At 47.5% G+C, this 23,503-nt stretch overlaps 1 protein-coding gene across 9 annotated transcripts in view; it reads right to left on the bottom strand.

The window, feature by feature from the left end:
- Positions 1 to 23,503, bottom strand: part of SLC44A3 (solute carrier family 44 member 3) — a 275,228-nt gene that overhangs the window by 235,511 nt on the left and 16,214 nt on the right. For 2 of the 9 annotated variants that reach the window (XM_029617496.1, XM_029617497.1), the window contains one exon: positions 3,015 to 3,217. The exons of the other annotated variants lie outside the window; for them this stretch is intronic. The gene's annotated coding sequence lies outside the window, so the exon portion shown is untranslated. Of the gene's footprint in view, positions 1 to 3,014; positions 3,218 to 23,503 lie in introns of those variants that run through there. 9 annotated transcript variants of the gene reach the window in all.

The following is a 23,503-nucleotide window of genomic DNA, read 5'->3' as shown; positions in this document are numbered from 1 at the left end:
GTACAGGACCTCCTTATCTATGTGACGGGACAATCACTCATTGCACATTTTGTTGACTTTTGTATGTTTACTTTGCAAGTACAGAGTTGCTAGATAAAAATAAGAGAAAGCTATAATGCAGTTAGATTGTGACCGCCTGTGAGCAAAGACCTTTTCAACTCTTACCTGCTTTGTGACTACAAACTCTACACCTATAGCACTTCTTAAACATAAAGTATTCAGAAAAAAGATAATGAAATAAAGTAATCTTAGGAGAATGATGACAATATCAAAAGAGGCAACTGGAGCACAGTATGATTCAAACTATACCACAATGCTCTCTTGGGAGGAAAAAAAGAAACCTAATCCCACACTCTCGGGAGGTGTCAGAGGGAAGCATATACTGGATGGGAGTGTGTAAGGTTGGGAGATCTCATGCTGTGTGTGTGAGGAGGAATTGTCACAGAGAGTGGTGGAAGGCAGGACGTGTATTTAGGTGGTGTCATGGTGTGTGTGTGAGGTGGGGGGACTGTCACAGAGTGGTGGAAGGCAAGCTGTGGGGTTAGGTGCTGTCATGGTGTGTGTGTGAGGGGAGAGGGATTTTCACAAAGATTGCTGCATAGCAGAGTGTGGGGGAAGGAGATTTCATTGAGGGGGAAGGCCTTTCTGTCATAGCCATTGGTCATTCACTCACAGAAGAGACTGATGGTGGTTTAATAAAAATCAGGAACTTTTACTGTTAAGAGTACTCACAAAAATAACCTGGCTCTGCCAGCTTTTCCTAGCAATCCCTTACTTTCAGGTTTATTCCCCCATAGTGCTACCTACTTGCAACCTTATGTATAGCACAGCATCAACTTACAAGCTAACTCTTATCATGACAAATTCCCCTTTTTGAGAACTCCATAACACTAATTAAACAATCAACCTTGTAACAATGGATAATATGGCACGGTTCTTGCTCTCTCACTTTTCTGCATACAAGCAGTCACATTTCTAACAGTTTCTACAGATCAAATCTCTGTTCAGGCTTTGCTATACAACCTGACTGGATGACCATCAATACTGGACCCGTTAAAGCAGTATGACTATAATTCACTACTGTATCATAGGCGGGAGCCAGGTTCACCCGGACAACATTGGGAGGGTTCAAGTTTACTGCAGTGCTACCTGCTGGCTCTAATGCAGGAACCAGTGAGACAGAAGATGTAGGCGAGACATTGCTGAGAAGCAGCATCTGTTCCTCCACACTGTGGGGCCCTGCTCTGTGTGCACCAAGTATGATTATGGTGCGAAAGATTCTTTAATCACTGTCACTGGTGTTTTCCAGCTTTGCTGAATGTTATCTCCAGATTTCAGTTGGGGTAAAGGATGAGCACCATGGCATCTGCTGAAGAAGTAGGTATAGCACTGTTTAACTTTGTTATCTAGCTCAAGTACTTTTTCCCAACTCTGGTCACTTTGGAAGAAGATTCTCCATCAAAGTGAGCAAAGCCATTCTTATTTTGTCAACCCATCAACTGCTGTGCCAGACTCAAGCCCATCTCTGGAAGTGCAGTTGCTCTATAGTTCATGAAGCCTAGCTGCAATGTGTGTGTCTTTTGCAAAATGTTTTTGGCCAGCTGGACTACTCATGCTGCTTAGCCATTGGCCTGGAGAAAGTAAGAACATAAGAACATGCCATACTGGATCAGACCAAGGGTCCATCAAGCCCAGCATCCTGTTTCTAACAGTGGCCAATCCAGATCATAAGAACCTGGCAAGTGCCCAAAAACTAAGTCTATTCCATGTTACCGTTGCTAGTAATAGCAGTGGCTATTTTCTAAGTCAACTCAATTAATAGCAGGTAATGGACTTCTCCTCCAAGAACTTATCCAGTTCTTTTTTTTTTTTTTTATTCTTTATCACTTTTTCAAAAATAACATACAAAGCATCCACTTTGAAATCAGAAATATGGTTTACAAAAGAGCATTAAATCAATTCAACAAGAAAATAACAATACAAGAAATAATATATCAAACTCTTTTGTTTTAAACCCATTTTTACCACTAACTTGGTGGAGGGCAGGTAACTGCAAACATTTAGGAATTTCTAAAAAGAAATATCTTAACGAAATAGCGTCACAAAAAGATATTAAACCTTAATCTACCATATAGATCAGACATTGGTATTTATTTGAAGAGAAACTTTTTTCCCTTCAACAAAGTTTTTGAGATGCTCTGGTTGGTAAAATATATGAGTATTTTCTCCATATTTAACTATGCACTTACACGGAAAGCGTAAGAAGTAGGATGCTCCCAGAGCCAAAACTTCAGTTTTTAGCTCTAGGAAAGCCTTCCTTCTCTGTGGGGTAATTTTTGATACATCTGGGTATATAGCAACATTAGCCCCCATGAAGTTTTTATTGGACTTCTTAAAATAAGCCCGCATTATTTCTCCCAAGTCCTTATCATTGAAGAAGGAGATCAAGAGAGTAACTCTCTCCACCACCTCATACGCAGAGGATTCTAGGAATTCTGTAAGATTTTCCAGAACGTTGGGAGATGTTAATTGTCCTCGTTGAGACCTGCGGGCAGGTAAGAAATAAACTTTATCGAGTGGGGGAGAATTATCTGAGGAAATATCTAAGACTTCCAAGAAATATCTCTTAATCGTGATTCGGGGAATTTCTCCCACCACCCTTGGGAAATTCAGTAACCTGAGATTCAAATGCCTGTTCGCATTCTCCAAGTGTTCAATCTTATTATTCATAGTCCCAAAGTTCTGCACCATAGTAGTTTGCACTTGTTTAACTTGTTTCAGCTCTTCTTCCATTTTATTCAATTTTTCTATGGTTTCAGATTTAGTTTTCCCAAAATTTTCATTTATTGTGCATAGCTGCGATGACAAAGTGCTTATATTCACAGAGCATTCATTCAAAGATTTAACCAATATTGATGTTAATGTCCACAAGGACTCCATGGTGACTACCTCCAGTTTCTTGATATTAATAATTTCACCGGGTTTAAGGGGAGTGAAAAATGGCGTAATCTCACCACTTCTGTTGTTCTGGTTCAGCTCCCCACTCAGCTCAAGGCCTCCGGTTCCATTTTCTCCAGACGAACTGGGAATCCAGGCGTTCCACTCACTCAGCACTTCTCCCTCGGGCCGAAAAGTCATGGCACCCACTTCGGATCCTGCTTCTAGGCTCGGTGTTGAGGGTTTCCGCTCCGCTGGAGGTAGTCGCTGACCTAGCGGGCTGAGAGAAAACAGTTCCGTAGTCAGGTCATGTTCTCCTACAACCGGACCGACAGCCAGAGAAACCAGCCCGCTTCCTTCGGTTTTTGAGGTGCATTGTGCGATGGTACGCTGCCCGGGGGGTAACGGAGACGCCGAGGGATACGCTCTCTTTGCCCTTCCATTTTGGAGGCATATTTCAAAAGAATTTCGGCTCCAGGCCTATTCAACAGATAGAAACGCCGGAGCAGCAGCGCAGAGCGACCTACTTCGGTGCCATCTTCATCCAATTCTTTTTTAAACACAGCTATACTAACTGCACTAACCATATCCTCTGGCAACAAATTCCAGAGTTTAATTGTGTGTTGAGTGAAAAAGAACTTTCTCCGATTAGTTTTAAATGTGCCACACGCTAACTTCATGGAGTGCCCCCTAGTCTTTCTATTATCCGAAAGAGTAAATAACCGATTCACATCTACCCGTTCTAGACCTCTCATGATTTTAAACACCTCTATCATAACCCCCCCCCCTCAGCCGTCTCTTCTCCAAGCTGAAAAGTCCTAACCTCTTTAGTCTTTCCTCATAGGGGAGCTGTTCCATTCCCCTTATTTTGTAGCCCTTCTCTGTACCTTCTCCATCGCAACTATATCTTTTTTGAGATGCGGTGACCAGAATTGTACACAGTATTCAAGGTGCGGTCTCACCATGGAGAGATAGAGGCATTATGACATTTTCCGTTTTATTCACCATTCCCTTTCTAATAATTCCCAACATTCTGTTTGCTTTTTTGACTGCCGCAGCACACTGAACCGACAATTTCAATGTGTAATCCACTATGATGCCTAGATCTCTTTCTTGGGTTGTAGCAACTAATATAGAACCTAACTTTGTGAACATTGTGAACCTAACATTGATGTCTTTTCGTGGATTACAAACTGGCTAAAAGACAGGAAACAGAGTAGGATTAAATGGACAATTTTCCTATATATTTTCCTATATATTTTTTCCTATATGCATCACCTTGCACTTATCCACATTAAATTTCATCTGCCATTTTGATGCCCAATTTTCCAGTCTCACAAGGTCTTCCTGCAATTTATCACAAACTGCTTGTGATTTAACTTCTCTGAACAATTTTGTATCATCTGCAAATTTGATTATCTCACTCGTCGTATTTCTTTCCAGATCATTTATAAATATATTGAAAAGTAAGAGTCCCAATACAGATCCCTGAGGCACTCCACTGCCCACTCCCTTCCACTGAGAAAATTGTCCATTTAATCCTACTCTCTGTTTCCTGTATTTTAGCCAGTTTGTAATCCACGAAAGGACATCACCACCTATCCCATGACTTTTTACTTTTCCTAGAAGCCTCTCATGAGGAACTTTGTCAAACGCCTTCTGAAAATTCAAGCACACTACATCTACCGGTTCACCTCTGATATATTCTAACATAAACCGCTGAAGAATCTTGCTAATGAAGTGAGGATTATTATCAATCTAACTATAATAAAGAGGAAAGCTGCCCTGTACCCACATCGCTGGTATGTAAATTAGCACCTCTGCTCTATGCCCCTGTATCACCATGATTGGCAAATGAGATCCTCTGCTCTCCGCCCCCACATTGTTGTGATTGACAGCAGGAGGGAGAAGAGCAGTCTTAGTAGCTGCAGTTGAGAGTCTGCAGTGCCAGCAGTGCCTCCACCCTTCACTGCTAGAGGAGAGACAGAGACTAGCAGCAGCGCTAGAGTGACCGGATGTTACACTGATAAAGTGGAACCAGATCGAAGTGCGCTTAACTCGTGCAGGACTGTTCTCCGGAACGGAATGAAGACAGTAGGGTATTCGTGAGACAGTTCAAGATCCGGGCAGGCCTCAGAGCAGAGAAATCCGTAAGGCAGTCCAAGGTCAAATGCAGGCAGCAGAGCAGGGTAATCCGTGAGACAATCCAAGGTCTGGGCAGGCAGCAGAGCAGAATAATCTGTGAGACAATCCAAGGTCAGGGCAGACAGCAGAGCGGAGTAATCCGTAAGGCAGTCCAAGGTCAAATGCAGGCAGCAGAGCAGGGTAATCCGTGAGACAATCCAAGGTCAGGGCAGGCAGCAGAGCAGGGAAATCCGTGAGGCAATCCAAGGTCTGGGCAGGCAGCAGAGCAGGGTAATCCGTGAGGCAATCCAAGGTCTGGGCAGGTAGCAGAGCAGGGTATTCCATAAGCAGTCCAAGATCAAATGCAGGTAGCAGACAACAAAGAACTCTCAGCAGGAACCACAGTAAACACTGAAGTGGCCGAAGCAATGAGCATGGGAGAAGGCTCAGAATAAAAAGCCAATCTCCCGCGCAAACTGACCCCGATCGGCGTCTGACATAACAGGTGGCGTGGCCCAAGCTCGAGCGCGCGAGGATTGGCTACCTGCATCGGGGAGGAGGACTCCCGACGTCATTGGGGGAGGGACTCCTCATTCGGTGCGTCTGAGTCGACGTCGGGGATGGATGCCTGAGGCCCTTTGAGATGGCAACGCCCCGCTTAGCGCGGGGCCGGGCCGTCGAGATCGGGGACAGAGCCCCGACGCCATTGGCAAAGGTAACAGTACCCCCCCTGCAAGACCCGCCCCTCCTCTCTTTAGGTCCGGGTTTAAGAGGAAACCTCTTAAGTAAACGAGGAGCTTGCACATTAAAAGAGGGTTCCCAGGTGTTCTCCTCTGGACCAAAGTTCTTCCATGAGATTAAATATTGAAGTTGCCCCTTCCCTCTTCTGGAGTCCAAGTTCTCTTCCACTTCAAATTGATCATCGTTTTGTATGATGTGTGTAGTAGCCTTCCGTCTTCTGTTGGGCCAAGTGAAAATGGCAGGTTTAAGTAAAGATATATGGAAGGCATTATGAATCCGTAAGGAGGGTGGTAAACGCAGTCCATAGGTGACTGCGTTGATCTGCTTCTGGATAGAGAAGGGACCTATGAAGCGAGGAGCAAATTTAGCTGAGAGTAAACGTAAGCGGAGATTGCGCATACTCAACCAGACAAGATCTCCCAGTCGGAGTGGAGGAGCAGGACACCGACTCTTATCAGCCTGAAGTTTCATCTTGAGCGCGTTCCTTACTAATAAGGCCCGTGTTTCAGTCCACAATCAGGTCATAGAAGCCATGGTAGAATTAACCGCAGGACAATTCGAAGCGCTGGTACGAGGCAGGGGAAGATGTGGATGTCTCCCAAAAACTATGAAAAAAGGAGACTTCCCAGTAGCGTGACTCACATGATTATTGTGACAAAATTCTGCCCAAACCAGAAGGGAAGCCCAATCATCCTGTCGCTGATTAACATAAGCACGCAAAAAGGTCTTTAAGGATTGATTTGTCCTTTCTGTGAGTCCATTAGACTGGGGGTGGTAAGCCGAAGAGAATTCGAGTTTAATTTGAAGAAGTTTACATAACTCCGTCCAGAATTGGGCTGTAAACTGTACCCCTCTATCGGAGACAATACTGATGGGTAGACCGTGCAGACAAAAAATGTGATGCAGGAAGAGATGGGCTAATTCGGATGCAGAGGGTAAACCAGGTAAAGGAATGAAATGCGCCATCCTGGAAAAACGATCCACAACCACCCATATGACCATATTCCCCTCTGAAGGCGGCAGATCCGTGACGAAATCGGTAGCAATCTGAGTCCAAGGGGAAGTAGGAATAGGTAGGGGTTGTAAGAGTCCCAAGGGCTTCCGTCGAGGGGTCTTCTGTGCTGCACACACTGGACAGGAGTCCAAATTCTTCTTAACATCTGTCTCCCAGCGTGGCCACCAGTAGCGTCTGGAAACTAACTCTTTGGTACGAGAAACTCCGGTGTGGCCTACAATTTGTGCATTGTGGGAGAACCTTTAATCGTAAACGTTTTGAACAACTGTTTTCCCCATAGGAACCGTGAATGTAGCCGCCAGCTGAATGTGAGCCGGATCTATTATGTAGCGAGGAGGATCCGGGCTGTCATCCAGATCAAAACTTCTAGAGAGAGCGTCTGCACGTACATTCTTCTGCGCGGGTCAAAAATGTAGCATAAAATTGAACCGACTAAAAAAAAGTGCCCATCGTGCTTGTCGGGGATTTAACCGCTGGGCTTTAGCCAGGTATTCCAGATTTTTATGATCCGTGTTTATAGTAACCAGATGGCGAGCGCCTTCTAAGAGATGACGCCATTCCTCCAAAGCCAACTTAACTGCTAAGAGTTCTCGATCACCAATCGTGTAATTCTTCTCCGCCGGGGAAAATTTCTTAGAAAAGAAGGCACAAGGCATCAATTGATCCTCGTCAGTTTTCTGGAGAAGAACTGCCCCCACACCCACTGCGGAAGCGTCTACCTAGAGGATAAAAGGTTTAGTGGAGTCGGGACAACGAAGACATAAGTCCTTGGTGAACTCTTCCTTTAGTTGCGAAAAGGCTGTGAGAGCCTCCTCCGGCCAGTTCTGTATAGGGGCACCTTTCTTAGTGAGAACTGTAAGGGGGGCTACTAGTGAGGAAAAATTTGGAATAAACTGCCTATAATAATTCGCAAACCCCAGAAATCTTTGTAAGGCTTTCAACCCCACGGGTAGAGGCCACTGGAGAATGGCTTTGAGCTTGGCAGGATCCATGGACAATCCTCTGTTGGAAATAATATATCCGAGAAATGATCATTTGTTCTTGTGAAAAACACATTTTTCTAATTTGGCGAACAATTTGTACTCATGGAGACGTTGTAGAACTTGTCGGACGTGAAGCTGGTGCTGTTGCAGAGTATCAGAAAAAATTAAGATGTCATCTAGGTATACAATGACGTGAGAGTAAAGGATATCGCGAAAAATGTCATTGATCATATCTTGAAAGACTGCAGGGGCATTGCAAAGTCCAAACGGCATGACCAGATATTCATAGTGTCCGTCATGCGTATTAAACGCCGTTTTCCATTCATCCCCCTTTCGAATTCTAATCAGATTGTAAGCCCCTCTTAAATCTAATTTAGAAAAAATTTGAGCTCCTTTGATCTGATCAAATAATTCAGAAATGAGGGGGATGGGGTACCTATTCTTCTTGGTGATGCTGTTAAGTCCCCGGTAATCGATACAGGGTCTCAAGGACCCGTCCTTCTTTTTAACGAAAAAGAAGCCTGCCCCTGCGGGAGATGTTGAGGGTAGGATAAAACCTCGTGCTAAATTCTCTTTGATATACTGTTGTAAAGCTGTGGATTCTGGTTCGGATAATGTATAAATTCTTCCTCTGGGCGGAACCTTCCCAGGAAGCAACTCTATGGCGCAATCATACGGTCGGTGAGGTGGTAGTGACTCCGCTTGTTGTTTACTGAAGACGTCCTCAAAGTCCTGATAGGGAGCCGGAATGTCAGAGAAGAGTTGTGTGGTCTGGATTACCGTCTTTCGAACTAATTGTAAACAATTCTGAAAACAGGATGGACTCCAGGCAGTGAGTTGTAAAGAGGCCCAGTCAAGACTAGGTTGATGAAGCCGTAACCAGGGTAATCCCAGAATTATTTGATTTACCGAAGATGGTAGAACATAAAGCTGAATGCGTTCTTGGTGAAGAATTCCAGTCTGTAAAAGTATGGGCTTGGTGATGTAGCATATTCGCATTCCCACAGAACGCCCGGAAACTGATGTAACTGATAGAGGAGTGGTTAAAGGTTCTACCGGAATGAAGTTGCCTGCCGCCCCTGAGTCTATGAACGCATGAAATGGGACCGCTTCCTCCTTCAGCCAGATCGTTACTGGGAGTAATAGTTGAGGAGAGGAAATGCCAGGACCCAGGGAGGCCTCTCCCACCCGTCCTAGGTCCGGAAGTTTCCCGACTTGTTGGGACATTTATTAATAAAGTGACCAGGGCCAGCACAATACAGACAGAGATTCTTTACTCGTCTTCGATGTCGCTCCTCCGGAGTTAAGCGAAACCTGTCAATTTGCATAGGTTCTTCGGAGGTCCCTGATGCTTCTGCAGCATGTGGAACAGACAGAGGTTGCTGAAAAGTAGGGGCCAGACGAAAAGTCCTTCGAGAGGCGGCTCGCTTTCGTGTCCTTTCCTGAAAACGAAGGTCCAGTCGGATGGCGAGCCGAATTAATCCCTCTAAAGTCTCCGGAGGATCTCTGCCAGCGAGTTCATCTTTAATATTTTCTGCAAGACCTTGTCGAAAAATAGCCAGTAAACTATCCTCTCCCCAGGCGAGTTCTGCTGCTAAGGTCCGGAATTGAATAGCGTATTCTCCCACAGATCATGAACCTTGTTTAATCTGAAGCAAATCGTTTGCGGCGGAGGTAGAACGTCCTGGTTCATCGAAAATGAGCCGAAATTCCTTTAAGAACCGATCTAAGTTAGTGAGAATAGGGTAGTCTCTTTCCCACAAAGGAGAGGCCCAAGCTAATGCTGGTCCCTCCAACAATGAAAGAATAAAGGTGGTCTTTGTCTTATCGTCCGGAAAAGAAGCGGGTTGTAGAGAAAAATGCATTCGGCATTGGTTAATAAATCCTCTACACAATGTAGCAGTTCCGTTGAATCGGGGCGGAGGAGGTACCCTGACGGGGTTAGGAGTTATCGCGGTGCTGGTCAGAGGTACTGCAGGAGAATGGACTAACGCATCCATATGAGCTACTAGACGATCCAGAACCCCTGTTACTTGATCGAGGACCCCCTGTTGTTGTTGGACTCGGGTGGCCAATCCGGGAATGGCCTGTAGCGCAGTCAGGTCGACTGGATCCATGGCTTCAGCCAACTGTTACACTGATAAAGTGGAACCAGATCGAAGTGCGCTTACCTCGTGCAGGAGTGTTCTCCGGAACGGAATGAAGACAGTAGGGTATTCGTGAGACAGTTCAAGATCCGGGCAGGCCTCAGAGCAGAGTAATCCGTAAGGCAGTCCAAGGTCAAATGCAGGCAGCAGAGCAGGGTAATCCGTGAGACAATCCAAGGTCAGGGCAGACAGCAGAGCGGGGTAATCCGTAAGGCAGTCCAAGGTCAAATGCAGGCAGCAGAGCAGGGTAATCAGTGACACAATCCAAGGTCAGGGCAGGCAGCAGAGCAGGGTAATCCGTAAGGCAGTCCAAGGTCAAATGCAGGCAGCAGAGCAGGGTAATCCGTGAGACAATCCAAGGTCAGGGCAGGCAGCAGAGCAGGGTAATCCGTGAGGCAATCCAAGGTCTGGGCAGGTAGCAGAGCAGGGTATTCTGTAAGCAGTCCAAGATCAAATGCAGGTAGCAGACAACAAAGAACTCTCAGCAGGAACCACAGCAAACACTGAAGTGGCCGAAGCAATGAGCGTGGGAGAAGGCTCAGAATAAAAAGCCAATCTCCCGCGCAAACTGACCCCGATCGGCGTCTGACGTAACAGGGGGCGTGGCCCAAGCCCGAGAGCGCGAGGATTGGCTGCCCGCGTCGGGGAGGAGGACTCCCGACGTCATTGGGGGAGGGACTCCTCATTCGGTGCGTCTTTGCGTCGACGTCGGGGATGGACGCCTGAGACCCTTCGAGACGGCAACGCCCCGCTTAGCGCGGGGCCGGGCCGTCGAGATTGGGGATGGAGCCCCGACGCCATTGGCAAAGGTAACACCGGAAACTAGAGAAGTGGAGGTGACAGCAGGTGGGGGGGGGGGGGAAGGAAAAGAGGGTGAGATAGCCCAGACTGTCCCATTCTTGGACAGGCTTCAGTACCAGTCACAAATACTTCAGGAATACCAAAACAGTCAAAAAATGGCCTTCATTTCATCACTAGCTGCTTGTGGTTTTATGTTGAGGACCTCCAAGAACCTCGAAAAACACAGTCTATAATGACAAATGTATTTGTGTCCCTTTTCTTCATAGAAACCTGATGCAGTGGGCAGCTATGGTCTGTCAGGGAGAACTGTTGTCACTCGTGCTCCTTTCTTTTCAGCCAGTTTAATGATCTGACAAAACCTACAATGTTCCGTCTTTCCTTTAATGTCAAGGCTGATCCCCGGCCACCATAGCACATCTTGTTTTCTCTCTTTCTGCTTTTAGCAAGGTCCTGGTGTCATCCATACATGTGAATTACCTTCCTCCCTCAAGGAATTTGGAACAATGTGTTGGCCATACATATCAATAGGCCATTACATTCTGACAACTGGCTCTAATATTGTTGCGGACTCGCGAATGTATCTGAGCCAACCATCCCTGATATGAACTAGGATTGCTTGTATCACACTGTCCAGTCCTGTGTGTTCCTGTAGCTGGTCCAGTTTGCTGCTTGTAGCATGTGGTTCTGTAATCATCTTCAGTGTCTCACCAACACCCTTTGACAGTGGATACCTGGATAGGCAACTCTGATCCTGGAGTGCCATAAACAATTCTGGTTTTCAGGATATCCATCATGAATATGTATGAGGTATATTTGCATGCAGTGCCTCCACTGCATGCAAATATACCTGATGCATATTCATGGTGGAGATCTAAAAAATCTGGCCTGTTTGTGTCTCTCTGGGACTAGGATAGGATATCTGCAATAGTAAGAGATTTCCCTGACACGTATTTGCGAATATTTTAAACCTCATTAACCATAGCAGCCTCTGGCACCTTAAAGGAACATCATCTATATTCTTATAGTTAAAGCATCCAAGGGCTTGTGGTAGGTCAGCAGTTTAAAAGTAAACAGACCATAGAGGTAACAATAAAATCATCTACATGCCTAAACCCCAGCAAGGCATGCTTTTCTGAGCATAACAGGTTTCTGCAGCAGTCAGAGTCCTGGAGCAGAATACCATGGGTTTCAAATCCATTTCGGAAAGGCATAGTAACGCACCCCCTCTTCTATAACTACTGGCATCTGCGCTAATAGCTGTGGGTTTTGTAACATCATAAGAGGCTAAGGCTGCTGCTGAGATTATCAGTGATTCCAGCTTCTTAAAGGTGCGCTCTTGGGCTTAGTCCCAAACCCAGGCAGACTTCAGTTTCAGACCTTGATTGAGGGGCTTGTCTATATAGGAAAGAGCTGGTCCATAACAAGCAAGGTAATTAATCCTGCCCATCATCCTTCTCAGTTCTGTAGTATTTCTGGGGTGGCAAATCCTGCATAGCCTGAATCTTCTTTGATCAGACCTCACTCCAGACTCGGATCAAAAGATGTCCCGGGAACTGTAATTTGTTTTGTCTTAGGACATGCTTTTCTTTGTTTAACTTAAAACCTGATTTTGAGGGTGCTTCCATCACTTTTCCTAGCCTCTTGTCAGGTTCTTCTTTTGGTTTTCCATATACCAGCACATCGCCCATATATTGGGACACTCCATCCAGTTCTTGCAGGATTTCAGACCTTTTATTTTTAAGGAAATATCTCTGGGGCATCTGAGATGCCAATGAAAGGAGGCATGTGTTGTACTACCAAAATAGAGGCGATGAATGCTGTCAGTTTAGCACTGTCTGGGTATAGGAGTACTTGTTAAAATCCATTTGCAGGGTCTACCAGTGAGAATACTTTACCTGCCGAGAGTTCTGAATGGTACCTGTTAGCCCGGGTTTGGCCGCGTGTTTTTGACGCGCTAGCTTTACCCCTTATTCAGTAAGGTAATAGCACGTCGAAAATGCGCGGCAACCCCCCCCCCCCCCCGAAACTAATAGCGCCCGCAACATGCATGTTGATGGCCCTATTAGTTATTCCCGCGCGATCCAGAAAGCAAAATGTGCAGCGAAGCCGCACATTTTACTTTCAAAAATTAACGCCTGCCCAAAGGCTGGCGTTAATTTCTGCCAGCGCCGGGGAAGTGTACAGAAAAGCAGAAAAAACTGCTTTTCTGTACACCCTCCGACTTAATTTCATAGTCATATTAAGTTGAAGGCCCCAAAAATTAAAAAAAAAAAAAAAAATTTTTTTAAATCGGCCCGCGGGTCAGACGCACGCTCAATTATGCCGGCGTCCGTTTTGCAAACCCTTGGCTGTCAGCGGGTTTGAGAACAGACGCCGGCAAAATTGAGCGTCTGCTGTCAAAACTCGCGCCTCTTTTTACTGTGGGCCTTCATTTGCATAGGCCACCCTCCTGAATCACGCGGCCAGGAGAGCGGCCTGTGCGCTCGCCGGCTCTCCCGCAAGTTTTTCTGTATTGGCCTGACAGATAGGAAATATCTCTCTCTTTACTCTGTGAATTTTTTCAATCTACACAACATCAAATTTGATCATTCTTTTTCAGAACTGGTACCACTGGAGCACACCATGCTATAGATTCTGTGATTTTCTCTATAATTCTATTTTGTTTTGCACAAGAGTTTATACTAGATCCCCCCACACAAAAGCAGTCTTTTTATGAGTCCATTCTTCATGACCACAGTACGTCCCACAATGCTGCTACTGAATTGCATCTTCATCATCCAAACCTGGAAGCTGTAATCTGTACCTTTGCAGATGATGTAGGCAACAAATTGACCCAGGAAATCCAACTAACCCTGAGGGCTATTTAACTGTACTTTGTGCTCTGGAGAGAACATTGGCCTAGTTCCTTGTACGTGTCCTCTGAAATTATGGCTACATCTATTCCAGAATAAAATTTAAAGACCACTCTATTGCCCTGGACCATCATGTGTACATTCTGCTGTGCACAATACTGAGCCCAGAAAGTTGGGATCTTCCTGACCAGCTGCTCCTCAGGGTGCTTGGTTTGGATCTTTTACACTCTGCTAGCGCCTGAGTTTCTTGCACTTCCAGCAGTAGTCATTTCTGGCTGGGCATGATTCACATCTGTAGCACTGCCACCTGGGAGGTTCCCTACAGCTGGGGTGTGGCGAAACTCTTTCCTGCTGCTGTTTAGATTTCCAGGAGGGTGTGTTCTTTCTAACCTCTCCCAGGCTTTTAGCAGCTTCAAGCTTAAGCACCCGTTTTGTTTTTTTCTTTTTACCATTTTCAAATGGCAGATCGTACTGTGGAAAATGCAATGCAGACAAACTGCTTGCATTTGTAACGTCATTTATAACTCTATATCCAAAATCCCTGTTACCAGCTGGTCCCTAATGTGTTCACAACCTTTCAATCTTTAAACTTGTAAAATGAATGAAACTCGCTTGATTCGATTATTAGAAATGTAGATAGCAGGGTGGCTGGTGGACTTGAGGACCGCCTGGTAACTTGCCTGCCTGGTGCGAAGGTGGCAGACCTCACGCATCACCTAGATAAGATTATAGACCGTGCTGGGAAGGAGCCGGCTGTCGTGGTACATGTGGGCACCAACATAGGAAAATGTGGGAGAGAGGCTCTGGAAGCCAAATTTTTAGGTAGGAAGCTGAAACCCAGAACCTCCAAGGTGGCATTCTCTGAAATGCTTCCTGTTCCACGTGCAGGTCCCCAGAGGCAGGCAGAGCTCCAGAGTTTCAATGCGTGGAGGAGACTATGGTGCAGGGAAGAGGGATTCAGCTTTGTAAAGAACTGGGGAAAGGGGAGACTTTTCCGAAAGGATGGGTTCCACCTTAACCAGAGTGGAACCAAGCTGCTGGCACTAACTTTCAAAAAGGAGATAGAGCAGCTTTTAAACTAGAACAACGGGAAAGCAGACAGTCACTCAGCAGTGCATGGTTCGGAGAATTGTATCCTTGAAGGATACTAATGAAACAGGAGAGTTAGGGCATCCCAACAGAGAGGTTCCATTAAAAGCAAACATAGTCCATATGCCTATATGTAAAAAATCACCGAAGCTAATGATTTCCGAATTATCCCAAACAACTGAAAAGCAGGTTGTTAAAACAAACAAAAAACATACTTTGAAATGTCTGTATGCAAATGCCAGAAGTCTAAGGGGAGGCGATCCGGGCCGGTCCGGGGTCGCCGACTATAACAAGGGGGCGAGCACCGGCCGGCGGCGAGCAGGAGCGGGATTAAGGGGGGGAGGAGTAGAGCCAGAGAGGGACACCGATGGGAGGCAGCGAATTCGAATGCTGCTCTCCCATTGGTGGATAGACAGGTCTGAAAGTGGGAAAGCGCAGGGACTCGGGCAGTTGGGAACCAGGCAGCGTGGTAAGCAGAGGGTTTTTTCTGTTTGCTGCGTGCCTGGTTTTCAACTGCCCGGTGCGCTTGCTTCGCGGCGTTTTGCGTTTTTTCTGGCGTCTCCTGGTTTGGAGGTGCAGGTCCACCGACATGCGGCGTTCCCGGACTCAACCGGCACCGAAATCGCAGGCCAGGTCCGCTCGGTCTGCGGCGGCGGCAGTCGGGACCGGCCGGCGGGGTTCTCCGGCGCTTACCAGCGTTCTGCCATCTCCGGCCCTGGCGCATGAGGTGAGTTCCTCCGGCCGTCCCACTCCCCCTGCCCTTGTTCCCTGCCCTCCGCGGCTTCCTCCTGCCCCTCCTTCTCATGCGATCCTACCGGCCCTCCAGCCGGTCGATTCTGGTGAAAGTGGCCCGGAGCCGGATTCTCCGCCTCCTCCCTTTAGCCCTGGTTCGCACTTTGGCCTTGTCCCTGCCTCTGACGTGCGGTCTGTCCCGCCCCCACCCGCTTACTCGGTCTTTCCCGCTTCTTCTCCGGCGGCACTGCCTTTCTCATCCCCTGCTGTGCCCCTCCTTCCCCCGCCCTCATGGGGCCTTTCCTTCCTCGCCCCCAGTTGCCCCCGTGTTACAGGCCTCCACCTTGGTCCCGGGGACTCCCCCTGACCTGTCCCCAGATGTAACACAGTTACAGCAGAGCCTTGCTGAGCCTCCCCTAGCCAGCTATAGGCCTGGCTCTGCATTGCTGCGTCCCTGCACAGGCCAGCCGGCCAGGCGCAGGAGCACGGTTCGCCGGGGCTCCCCTGAGCCATCCTCGGTATTCCCCCCAAGGGGCCGGCGTCCCTCCCGCGCGGTGCCCACCCCCTTTCCCCCGAGGCCTGACGCCCGCCATTCCCCCCCTCCTGCTCTCCCGCAGCCGCCCTTTCTCCCCCCGCAGCATGGCACGGATGAGACGGCCGCGTTAATCACTGAAATTTTGGGACACATGGCCAGGTCGGGGTATCAATTCATCCAGGGGCCTAGCGAGGGCAGCGTGCGGGGCCGCCTGGGTTTCGGGGGTAGCCGACTGAGTACGGCGTGTCACTGGGTGCGCAATTTTTCCCAGCCAGTCCAGACCGGGCCGGGACAGTGGCTCTCCCAGCGTCGTCGGGCACACTGGGCGGCTCGGGTACGCAGGTGCGGGGGCAGCGCTGAGCGATGATGTTCGAGGGGGGGGCCAGTGGTATACGGGGTTTTTTCACAGAGGCAGACGAGGATGATCGCCCTGGCCCGTCCAGCCGTGAAGCGTGGAGGGAACGGGAGGTGCTCAGCGCTGGTGCAGCATCCGTGCCTAGGACGACGGATGGAGGCGAGCTACCGGAAACAGCATGCCAGGAGGCCCCGGGACTACAAGCAGGTACGGAAGGCCCGCCGTGTTTGGGGTGGAGAACGTAGGGGTAAGGGACGGAGGTCCCGGGGGAGTCCAGCGTGAGCTCTTCGACCTAGTCATCGCGATCTAGCAAGGCACGGCCTAGCAGGCGGGTCCCCCAGCTGTGGCCTCCCTGTCCGAATTGTGGGAAGAGGTCCCCACTCGTTTAGTTAAGCGAATTTGGAAGCAAAAGTTCGTTAATATATTTAAGTTACTGGAGGGCAGACGGGGAGGGAAGAAGCTTTCTAAGAAGGCGAAGAAACGTCTTAGGAAAAGCGGTTCGGGACCGCGTAGAACATCGTTAATTGGATGCGGGGTTTTTTAAGGTTAGCCAGTGTAGTTACTCACTTTGAGCCCTCCCAGTATGGGGCTTTGCTGTCCTACGCGGACAGCATTTTGGGTGCTTTTCGGGATTATGACAGTTGGGCTTGGCTCAACTACGATGAGAAATTCCGGGACAAGATGGCAGGGAATAAATTTATGTCCTGGGGTTCTCAGGACATCCATCTGTGGTTGACACAGATGACTAACAAGAGTGTAGGGTTTGTACGGACGAGTCGAATGGGAGGAGGGGCACCCGTTCCAGGGGGTGCATTGCTAGCGGACAGTGGTAGCGGGCATTCCTTTCGAGTCGGAGGGATGCGACCTGGAAGTGCAGGCTCAAAGAGCGCGGTGGGGGCAGCGGATGTTTGTTGGCGATACAACAAATTCACTTGTTTGTTTCCCCAATGTAAGTTCCGGCAGGCTTGTGCCACCTGCGGGGGTGCTCACTCGGCCCTTAAGTGTTCGCGGGAGGCGGGGTCAGTAAGGGACCCAAATAAATACCTGTTAATGTGCAAAGCGGACTCACCTATACTGGTGAATGAACTGATCGAGGGTTTGTGTGCTTACCCGAATAGGGTAGCCGCCGCTCTCTTGCGGGATGGGTTTCGTGAAGATTTTCGTATTCCATATAGGGGTCCGGGTCATGGAGGCAGGGCTAAAAATTCTAGGTCAGTGTCTCAACTGGCCCAGGTAGCCACGGCAAAATTGCAGGAGGAAATTGATTTGGGGAGGATAATCGGGCCTTTTATGTGTAAGCCATTTGAGCGGATGCACTTATCCCCGTTGGCTGTCATTCCAAAAAAGGTTGCGGGTAAATTTAGATTGATACTGAATTTGTCGCATCCGGACGGGGGGGTTGGTTAACGATTTTATCCCGCCAGCCACGTGTGCGGTGAAGTATGCATCCTTTGACGAGGCTGTGGCGTTGGTCCGCAAGGCGGGGCCTGGAGCTTTGCTGGCGAAGGCGGACATCGAGTCTGCCTTTCGTTTGCTGCCGATACACCCGTCTTGTTTCCCGTTGTTAGGCTTCTACTTCCAGGGTGGCTACTTCATTAATCGTTGTCTGCCGATGGGATGTGCGGTGTCGTGCGCATTTTTTGAGGCGTTCAGTACGTTTATTCACTGGGCTACGATTTCACATAATGCGTGCGCGGATTCGCTGCATTATTTGGATGATTTTTTCTTTGTGGGCCCAGGCGGTACGGATGTTTGTCAGCAGCAGTTATCGGGTTTTCTGCGCACAGCTGCACGTTTTGGCGTGCCTATTGCGCAGGACAAGACGGAAGGTCTGGTAACTCAGTTGACTTTCTTGGGCATTGAATTGGATACTGTGGCAATGATTTGTCGCTTGCCGTTGGATAAAGTGCACCAACTGAGGGCGATAGTTCACACGGTTAAGGGAGCGGTCAAAGTTACCCTGCGGCAGTTGCAATCGTTGATCGGTTCCTTGAATTTCGCTTGTTGCGTAATTCCTATGGGGCGGGCATTCATTCGTCGCTTGTCTGCCCGGACAGTCGGAATTCGTTCGGGTCATCACTTCATTCGAGTGTTGCGCCCGGTAAAAGAGGAATTGGCGATTTGGGAGGACTTCTTGCAATCTTTTAACGGTATCTGTATGATGATGGAGCCGGAAGTGTCCACCGAGGAGCTGGAATTGTATTCAGATGCAGCAGGGGCGTCCGGTTTGGGCCTCTACTTTCGAGGCAGGTGGTGTGCTGAGCCCTGGCCGGCCACCTGGGTTGAAGAGGGTATTGTGAAGAATATTACCTTCCTCGAACTTTTCCCGATCATCGTGGCGTTGACTGTATGGGGGACGGACCTGGCTAATAAGCAAATAGTGTGGTGGTGCGATAATTTAGCGGTAGTCCAGGTTGTGAACAAACAGTCAGCTAAGTGCACCAAAGTATCTGCTCTCTTGAGAGTTATGGTCTTGTTATGCCTAAAGTTGAATGTTAATCTGCGAGCGCGGCACGCTCTGGGTCATTGAACCTCATAGCGGATGCTCTCTCTCGTTTTAAGTGGGACACCTTCCGGGCGGCGGCGCCTCAGGCGGACCGGCAGGGAGAGCGAGTCCCCGCACACTTGTGGAACCTCGGCCTGACGAAACATGGGACTTCATCCGACGTTCCGTGGCTCCGACGACCTGGAGATCTTACGTGGCTGACAATGCTGCTGTGACTCGTTTTTTATTATCTCGGGGGTGGGCTGGGGGGGGATGGTGCGGGATGCCGAGGTGGTTCAGTTTATACTGTGGGCGAAAGGCGCTGGTTTCTCCCGGGCATCCGTCAAGAGTCAATTGGCGGGTTTTGTTTTCTTTCGCAAGTTGGAGGGTCATGATAGCCCTTTGCGCAGTTTTTTGGTTAAGAAATTGTTGGAAGGCTGGGGTACGGGGCAGGGTGTCCGGGGGGATAAACGGAGACCAATTCGGTATGGGGATTTGATTGCGTTGGCCACCGGCTTGCAGGGTGTTTGTGGATCTGAGTATGAGCTGTCGCTGTTTCGTTTGGCTTTTTCCTGGGCCTTCTTCGGTGCCCTTCGCATAGGGGAATTAGTTGCGAAGTCCAGGGTCGATGGTGGGCGAACGGGGTTACAAGTAGCTGATGTGTGCGTGTATGCGAAGCGGGTAACACTTCGGATTCGCATGTCGAAAACGGATCAGACGGGCAAAGGCGCCTGGATTTCCTTAATCCGGGCGGCGTGCGGGAGGGTATGTCCGGTGCGTTTGGCACTGGCATACGTATTGGTACGGCCGGGGGTGGGGGGCCATTTTTTAGTGCATGCGGATGGCTCTCCCCTCACGCGGTATCAATTTGTGACGGTGTTGCGTAGAGTCGTGGGGTGCTTAGGGTGGGAGGTGTGCCGCTATACGTCGCATTCCTTTCGCATAGGTGCGGCTACAACGGCGGCGGAAATGGGCTGGTCAGCGACAGGGATACAGGCGTTGGGGAGATGGAAGTCGGAGGTGTTCAGGGCTTATGTGCGAAAGTAGCGGCAGGTTGTCCGACATGGCTGCTTAGTAACGGGATTGTTTGTCTTGCAGATCGGGTCTGGGAGGCGTCGAGCGGGGAATGTGCCTGGATCGTGGGTCATTCCTTTATCCATCGTGCTCACCGCCAGGCTACGAAGAGACCTTACGGCGAGAATTTGAATCTTGATCGCCGACGCGTCAGAGTGCGATGGATCGGAAAAGGGGGGGATGCGATGGGGGGAATTATGTGACATTTTGCAAGGCAATATTGACCGATGGGGTGTCCCTAGATGGATTATCATTCATTTGGGCGGCAACGATGTCGGCAAGCTGTCATGTCGACAATTAATCACAATCATGCGCAAGGATTTCGCTTCTCTCATGAATAGATTGCCCCACACTAAATTGGGTTGGTCTGACGTGATCATTCGCTTCAAGCACCACCGTGAGCCTATATGGCGTAACGGAGTCAAAAAATTGAATCGCCAAATCGGTAACTGGTTGGTGAGGGAGGGTGGATTTTGGATTCGGCATCAGTGGTCTTGGGAGCTTTTGGGGGGTTATTTTCTAGGGGACGGGGTCCACCTTTCTGAAGTTGGTATTGACCTGTTTAATAATGCCTTGGAAGATGGGCTTCGGCAGCAGATAGGTTAGGGGGCCGCAGTGGGGGTACAAAGACCGCAGCTGGGTCTTTGTTGGTGACGGAAAACCCGAGCCATATATTGTATTGTATATTGTGACATTGTAATGGACTGTTCGGAGGGGGGGGAGGAATGCCCGTGTAGCTTGGGGCCGCTACACGGGAAGGCCTAACGAGCAAGGGGGGGGCCGATGCTCAGGCCGCAAGCTTACCCTCGCTGGTGACGCGGCGGGGTAAGTAGGGGAAAAAGGGGGGTAAATGCTAGCTTATCACCGGGCCACGGTGTAAGTGAAGATTGGGATGCGGCGGAGGAGGGGGAGGAGGATGTTATTTGCATTTATGTTAAGATGTTGGCTCGGGTTAGGTTTAATAAACTGCTGCCTTTTGTTTATCACCATACAGTTGTTATGTAGTATTATTTGCAAAGGGGGGGGGAGGAGCGAGATTGCCGGAACGAAGGTCTCGAGTCCCTATGTTAGAAGTAAGATGGGAGAGTTAGAGTGTACAGCAGCAAATGATGAGTGACATAATTGGTATCACAGAGACTTGGTGGAAGGAGGATAACCAATGAGACAGTGCTATATCAGGGTACAAATTATATCGCAATGATAGGGAGGATCAACTTGGTGGGGGTGTGGCACTTTATGTCCGGTAGGGTATAGAGTCCAACAGGATAAAGATCATACAAGAAACTAAATGCTGAGTAGAATCTATATGGGTAGAAATCCCATGTGTGTTGGGTAAGAGTATAGTGATAGGTGTATACCACCGTCCACCTGGACAAAATGGTCAGACAGTGAAGAAATGCTAAGAGAAATCAGGGAAGCAAACCAATTTGGCAGTGCAATAATAATGGGAGATTTCAATTACCCCAATATTGACTGGGTAAATGTAACATCAGGACTTGCTAGAGACATAAAGTTCCTGGTTGTAATAAATGATTGCTTCATGGAGCAATTGGTTCAGGAACCAACAAGAGAGGGAGCTATTTTAGATTTAATTCTTAGTGGAATGAAGGATTTGGTAACGATGGTGGGGCCACTTGGCAACAATGATCATAACATGATCAAATTTAAACTAATAACTGGAAGGGGGACAATAAGCAAATCTGCAGCCCTAACACTAAAAACTTTCAAAAGGGAAACTTTGAAAAAATGAGGAAAATAGTTAGAAAAAAACTGAAATGTGCAGCTGCAAAGGTTAAAAGTGTTCAACAGACTTGGACATTGTTTAAAAATACAATCCTAGAGGCGCAGTCCATATGTACTCCACACATTAAGAAAGGTGGAAAGAAGGCAAAATGATTACCATCATGGTTAAAAGGTGAGGTGAAAGAGGCTATTTTAGCCAAAAAAAACCATCCTTCTAAAATTGGAAGAAGGATCCATCTGAAGAAAATAGGATAAAACATAAGCATTGTCAAGTTCAGTGTAAAACATTGATAAGACAGGCGAAGAGAGAATTTGAATTGAAGTTGGCCATAGAGGCAAAAACTCATAATAAAAACTTTTTAAAAATATATCCGAAGCAAGAAACCTGTGAGGGAGTATGTTAGACCATTAGATGACTGAGGGGTTAAAGGGGCTCTTAGGGAAGATAAGGCCTTTGCAAAAAGACTAAATGAATACTTTGCTTCCGTGTTTACTAATGAGGATGTTGGGGAGATACCAGTTCCGGTGTTGGTTTTCAGGGGTGATGAGTCAGACGAACTGAACGAAATCACTGTGAACCTGGAAGATGAGGTAGGCCAGATGGACAAACTAAAAAGTAGCAAATCACCTGGACCAGATGGTATGTATCCTAGGGTACTGAAGGAATTCAAAAATGAAGACTGGAGGGTGGCCGATGTAACCCCAATATTTAAAAAAGGCTCCAGGGGTGATTCGGGTAACTATAGACCAATGAACCTGACTTCAGTGCCGGGAAAAATAGTGGAAACTATTCTAAAGATCAAAATCGTAGAGCATATAGAAAGACATGATTTAATGGAACACAGTCAACATGGATTTACCCAAGGTAAGTCTTGCCTAACAAATCTGCTTCATTTTTTTTTGAAGGGTTTAATAAACATGTGGATAAAGGTGAACCGGTAGATGTAGTCTATTTGGATTTTCAGAAGGCGTTTGACAAAGTCCCTCATGACAGGCTTCTACGGGAACCAATAAGTCATGGGATAGGAGACTATGTCCTTTCGTGGATTACAAACTGGTTAAAAGACAGAAAACAGAGTAGGATTAAATGGTCAATTTTCTCAGTGGAAAAGGGTAAACAGTGGAGTGCCTCAGGGATCTGTACTTGGACCGGCGCTTTTCAATAAATATATAAATGATCTGGAAAGGAATACGATGAGTGAGGTTATCAAATTTGCGGATGATACAAAATTATTCAGAGTAGTTAAATCACAAGCGGACTGTGATACATTACAGGAGGACCTTGCAAGACTAGAAGATTGGGCATCCAAATGGCAGATGAAATTTTTTTATTTTTTTAAATTTTGCAAATTTCAAACTTGAATACAATTCAAATAGAAATAATCAAAAATTAGGAGTACATATCACATCATTACATATATTATCCCTAAAAGGGAAACATATTATAACCATAACATTACAAATTATAAATATATGTATCTTCCCTGTTACAAAGCAATGGGAGAGAGGATCCTTCTTTAGAGCAAAATATACCAAATAATTCAAATTCAAACAATTGGGAGATTACGGAGTACACTTCCTTTTCCTTACAACTAAGAAGAAGATGTAACTAGCTCAGTTCCAAGGTTCCGACGACTCTCTAATATTTCTCTAACTGTTCAGGTTCATAATAAACAAATCTTGTTCCATCAATTTTCATTATACATTTGCAAGGAAATCTAATATTTAACTGTATTCCAAAGGTTCTAGCCTGATTAGCCAACACTAGAAATTTCTTACGTCTTAACTGAGTCTCCTTAGAGACGTCAGGGCAAACCCATAGTTTTTGCCCCAAATATAAAGAGGATCTTCTACTTAAAAATAACTTTAATACATTATCTCTGTCTTCTG

Source organism: Rhinatrema bivittatum, chromosome 10 (assembly GCF_901001135.1).
Source record: "Rhinatrema bivittatum chromosome 10, aRhiBiv1.1, whole genome shotgun sequence".
NCBI classification, from domain to species: Eukaryota; Metazoa; Chordata; class Amphibia; order Gymnophiona; family Rhinatrematidae; genus Rhinatrema; species Rhinatrema bivittatum.
This window is presented reverse-complemented; position numbering and strand designations above follow the sequence as displayed.